Here is a 6,402-nt window from a genome sequence, read left to right as displayed (position 1 = left end):
TATAGGTGCTCACCAGTTTCTGGATTCATAACATATACAGGATCTTGTATGCCGTGGTGTGAAACATAAAAACAGACCAGACCATTGCAAGATCCAACTATTGGGTGCAACTTAGTCAAATCTTCATGGGTTCCGTCATTCGGGGCGTCGCAATTGTTGGCTGTTACGATCGAGCTGAAATCTTCCTCTCTATAAAAGAGTTGAGTAACTTGTTTCCCTATTCTTGGTGACACCAAAAAGGAGTCCAATTCTTTTGTCCCCGAGGATAGTATTCCATTCTTTGGAAACACATTTGCTTGCTAAATGCTTTCTGCAGTTTGGAGGTGCTGTAGTATCTCGGTAGTTAATTCCGGCAACATATCCATCACTATTATACTGATGAAAGATTATAAAAAAAAATTTTAAGCATTTAATATTTTATTAATATTGTAGAATGCTACAAGCAGATACGAGTAATGCTTATATAGACATCCAATACACCTGTTGGCGAATGGTTGCGTCCTTGATGAGCAGGCATTATTTTGAAAGGTCGCGTCTTTAATGAGCAGACAAGTAACGCATATTTGCATGTTTTATCTTTGAAAGGTCGCATCCTTAATGAGCAGGCAAGTAAAGCATATTTTCCCATTTTATTTTATAAGCGGTTATAGCTTAAACCTATAACTGAATTTTTATTTAAAAGAAAACAAAATCTAAAGGACAACCATTACGTCATGAAGTAGGTATGAAAAGACACCAATTCACTAATGCTTACCTCCTGGAATAATAATACCCGTCACGAAAGCATCTTAATATTTACAACGGCATTGGTTGATAATATAAAACAGGAACTATCCATAAAATACAAAACATGAATTTATCACTACAAATATGGGCTAATGGTACCACAATTTAAGTATCTCTCTTTTTTCCCATTTATGTTCTGGTTTTATGTTTTGGTGTCAAACACCAGTTTCAAATCAATAATTCGTCTAAAAATTCCCACTTCTTTTTACATTTTTCTTTTCCCCTCTCGGATTTTATTATAATTGTTGAAGAATAATCCAAGATACTATGAAGAATAAACCAATATGGTTGAGTCAACTGGTACAACATGAAGAATAAACCAATATGGTTGAGTCAACTGGTACAGTTGACATGAAGTGAATGGATCAAAAACTCTTCTTGACATGGTACGGTTTATAGAAGTTTATTTGGGTTGCAAGTATTACTGGTTTTAAGAGTTTATTTACGTGAGAATTGTCTAGAAGTTTCTTTGTTAGAGTTTGATTATGTTTGGAAAGTTATTTTTCTTGAGAGTCAAGTTTGTTACTCATATAAATAGGCTGTTGAGCCATGAGTCGAAATACATCAATCCATGAGTCGAAATACATCAATCAAGAGAAGTTTGTTTGATTTTTAGTTCTGTGTTCCTTTCATCAAGTCTTTGATATCATATTTTCTACAATAGTGAACACATAAAAGTCTCCTATAGATTCGCAAAATTTATAACCATAAATACGACTGGAATACATAAATGCCTCCCTATATACCAAATTGACCACCATAAAATAAAATCCCCCTCTAAATTAGTCCGGAATATGTTTAAAAGCATTAACTCAATTAAATAAAATACCAACCATTATTACCCAAAATAAGACCAACTCTGATTCTTCAGATTTCAAAAACAACTTTTAGTCCAAACAAGATACCAAAAAAAAATCAAAGATGAGAAATATTACTTTTAAAAATATATAGTATATATATTGAAAACCAAACTACATTACTCTAATCAAAAAAAAAAAAAAAAAAAAAAACACTACACTCGGAATATGTTTGTGGCATGGTCATCGTCAGTACATGTTTCCGATTGTCCTCCAAAATTCCTCAACGATACGGAGCTCCTCATGTGAGGAATAACTCTAACCTTTGCCCACCTTATCTCCACAATTTCTGTCAAAGTTCTGGTGAGTTCATTATAACGCGCTAAACAGCGGTTGTTTTGCAATATGACGTTGTTGTTCTTTCCCAAGGCTATAAGCTTATAAGGCGGCCACCATAGATTCGAAGGCTCTTCCAAGATAATGCTCCTCTTAAGTTCCCAATTCCATTCTACACCGGGTGCCCCTGCATGAATATCATTATCCGAAATGGGTGCCCAAAAATCAATCCGGAGATCATAAATATCGTGAATGTTGTAAAATAAAAGGCGAACTCCAGACAAGACCATTCCAAGTTTTGGAGTAATGAAACCACCATTCTCATAAATATGATGCGGGGGTGGCGAATGTGACTGTAATGTCTCATTGTCCAAATTGAAAGATACTATCTGAATATTGTCATAAAAATAATGATTTATCCAAAAAATACAACCATGTGCGTACACACCTGAATCCCAAAAATTAAAAGGAAAATACCCGATGTTCTTCCATCCCCTGTTGTCGCCTAGAGTGTGTACGTCCACTTTACCGTCCACTTGAATTCGAACTACTTTGTATTCACCGTTATGTTGACAATAGCTGAACCCCCCTACGACGAATCGTAGATCCCAACTAATTTGTGGCGTTGGTGTTGGATCGCATATTTATGGCAGATGGAGGTGCTCACCCATTGTTGGATTCATAATATAGATAGGATCTTGTATGCCGTGGTGTGAAACATAAAAACATACTAGACCATTACAAGATCCAACGATTGGGTGTGACATGTTTTCATCATAGGATCGGATAATATTCCAGGTACCATTGTTTCCAAATAACATCTGATAGAAATCTCCCATCATCGTGTAATAATCTTCCTCCTCAATTTGTTCTCTGTAGAAGATTTGTGTAACTTTTTCTTCTGTCACTTTTTGAGTGAAACCGAAAAGGAGTCCAATTCTTTTATTTGCAAGGACAGAATTCCACTCTTTGCATACACATTTGCTTGCCAAAATACCTTCTGTACTTGGGAGGAGGTGTAGTATCTCGGGAGTTAAATCCGGAAACATTTCCATTACTATTAATGGTGAAATTTTTTTTTGTAATGTAGAAGTATTTAGGATTTCGTTTTTGTTGAATGCTTATATAGACATCCAATGGATGCAATATGTGTCCCCACACAACACACCTGTTGGAATTTTCACGTCTTTTGGTGTTTCAAAATCTATTCGGTTAATATGAAGCGTAATACGAAGGGGTGCAAACCGTTACACCGTTTGGCCAATGGTCGCATCCTTAATCAGCATGCCTTATTTAAAAATCCATGATCCAAACAAGAAACGGATATTTTCACGTGTTTGTGTGAGATTTATTCCAGTTTATCAACATTCTATTTATGTGTCCATTGCAAATTTAAAAAGAGGGTTATGACCATAGTATATTAATCTTTTGAAGACAATAAATTAGGGTTATGACCATAGTATATTAATCTTTTGACCAATATACGAAAGCCAAAAGAGAATTTGGGCATGGTTATAGCGCTTGGCTGGACGGAATTGTTGCGCATGGCTTTGAGTAGGTGTGAATTACCGAGGGAATTACACCAAAAATAGAAATTTGTTCAGAGAAGATTAGGCATGGCGAATCATGGAGAGAGATACTTCAGATACCTACAGATTTGGCAAGAGTTTAGCGAAGGCATGCACATTAGCGAAGAGTACATGATTATGATCTACTATAAGATAAAGCATATATGTACTCGATCAACATGGTTGTGTTTACGCAATTTTTTCGTGCTATTTTTCCGTATTTAGATAAATCATACTATATACTAAAATCAATGTGGTGTTGTACGCGTATATGAGAATATATTTATCAATATGGAAAATATTATATTTTGTTTATTTGAGAGTGATATGCGGAATACAACTAAATTAGGTAATTGGAGATAATGCTCCTAACCTAGAAAAAATTAGGGTTTTTTCTCTCTCTCTCTCTATATATATATATATACTACACCAGCATAAAAGATAGATTGATATATTAGAGGAAGAAAATGAGTTCCAATAAGAGGATTAAAACAACTCCAAGGATAGTAATGGTTGTACCTACAAATCTAAGGATCACCATAACTATTGATGGCGTGTGTAAGGTTCCTGGCATGCCCTTGTTAGCTGAAGTTCAAGCTCACGTTGACAATCTTACACTTCCCGCTTCTGCTTCTGTTGAAATGAATGGTGTCCATGCTCCCATTCCTTCGAATGAGCCTGTTGGTGAAACTGTGTCTGGCGCACCAGAAATACCCAGGGAGACACCTCTAGAGCAAAAGTTACTTGAAGTTCCAGCACAGCCTGCTAATGCTGCAACACGAGTACCAGATCCAGATGCGATGATTTTTGTTGAGCAGATAATCAAAGAAACTTTTGAATAATGTGGTTTTTGTTTTTAGAAATTGTTTATTTTGATTAATTATTTTTTTAAATATTGAGGATGTTGGTATTATTTTGCTTGGTTTAGTTTTATAAAAATATTGGTTCTTTAAATTCTTTGCTTGATATTTGTTTGTTAATCAGTCATTTGTAATTAACTCGTTGAGTCAACACAATTCAGTGGTCAGAATACATTCTAGATTAGAATTAGATGTGTATATGCCTCCACCAGCACCAAGTAGTTTTGTGGGTCAGTGGAATCATGTAGGTTTCACCGGACTCAATCTTGAGTCAAGTTATTACGGCTTTGACAGATGATCTACTACTTGTTATACCTTTTGTTAATAAACTTAGACTCATTTATAGTGTTTGGGTGTAGGATATTGTTACCATTAGTGAATCAAGATTGTAGTATGTTTTGAGAAGCAGTTTCTGCACTTTAGATGAAAAGCGTCTAGAATTAGGATTAGTACCTTACCTTGTACCAGGATTCTAGTTCTGGATAGAATTCAGATAATGCTTTAGTAAATTCATAGATCATATAATACATTTCAACATACCACAGTTTAACATACCATTGTTCCTTCCATTATAAATCACAAAGACATCTCTAGCATACCAAATGTAACCCACTATATTCAAATCAACACAAAAAGAAACCGTAATTGCAATTCCATTAACCAGATTTACAAATACTAGTCAAAACCACCATATTTATAAAAAGACCCTAATTCCTAAGTAGTTCCATTACAATCAAACCCATTCACAAGATTCACATCAAAACATGACCCAAAAACCTAGTCTGTAATTCCCTCAAACTTCTGATAGATTAACTATTCATACCATGAAAAACTAGACTGTTACCCCCCCCCCCTGCAAACACACACCTTAATTACAAACAAACTAAAGCTGTTACCCCCTGCAAAACACCTTAAAACCATTAAACCTTAAAACTTTTAACACCTTAACACCTTAAAACTATTAGCAGTTACCATCTGGATAACAGTATCAAAAAAAGCCCACCTGTTCCAAAAAAAGAAAAATATCCGAATAGGAACATAACCAAAAGAAAACATCTATCAGCAGATTCAGCAATATGAGGAAAATCAGCAATGAGCAAAATGATCAGCAAACACCTACAATATTTCTTTGAATTTTCACGAAGAAGCTCTTAGTCCGATTTCACAAAATCGAAGCTTTCCCATCGAAATCTTGTTGATGTTCCAGGGATGATTATTCAGAATCACCACCGTTGTTCTCATTGCTCTGCTGACTGCTATCGTCGTCGTTGTCGATGCCCATCTCATGATCGTTGTAATCATTGCTATACTGACTGCATGTTTCAGTTGCACTTCCATAACCTTCATCACCTGCATCTTCACTTCCTTCATCATCTTCATTCTCTTCCTCCAAATCTCCAACCTCAACTGGTTCACCATTCTCATCAACACCATCAATTTTTTCTCCATCAGAATCAACATTCAATCTCTCATTCATGGTTCTTGAGAAAATCCTAGGGATTGCTTTTTCTGCTAAGAACTTTTCATACCATGCATCCTCAATCTTCTTTTCTCTCTTCCTTCTTTGTTTCTATGTCTCAGAATTTCTCTCATGATCATCACTTCTCTCAAAATCATTCTTTTTCTCTTCAGAATCACTTGAGGTTGCACTGCGGGTCTTTCTCCAAACAAATCTGCTTCTTCTCCCCTCATCTCTCTCCTCTCTTTCTCTGGCTTTCCTCACATCTCTTGCAATTTTCTTCCTCTTCCATTGTTCATACAGTGGAGCATTTTCCTGACGAACTCTTTCGAACTCAATCAGACGATTTCTCTCGTCAATCTCTTGCTGCACAAAATCCATCAAATTCTCCAACTCTCTAGTAGAGAGAGTCTTGGAAACTTTCATGGCGAACTTAAAAGGTGCAGAAGGCTGATTATCTCCGTTAGCATTGTTTCCTCCTAGATCACCCATTATCTCTAGTCTATGTTTTCTTTTCTTAATTTCCTTGCCTAATTTAGGATGATTTTGTGTGTTTTGGAAATTCTCTGTTTAATTTCCTTTTGTAGAGAAGATGA

This window comes from Papaver somniferum, unplaced genomic scaffold (assembly GCF_003573695.1).
Source record: "Papaver somniferum cultivar HN1 unplaced genomic scaffold, ASM357369v1 unplaced-scaffold_35, whole genome shotgun sequence".
Classification (NCBI taxonomy): domain Eukaryota; kingdom Viridiplantae; phylum Streptophyta; class Magnoliopsida; order Ranunculales; family Papaveraceae; genus Papaver; species Papaver somniferum.
The sequence above is the reverse complement of the archived record's forward strand: the minus strand, read 5'-3'. Positions refer to the sequence as shown.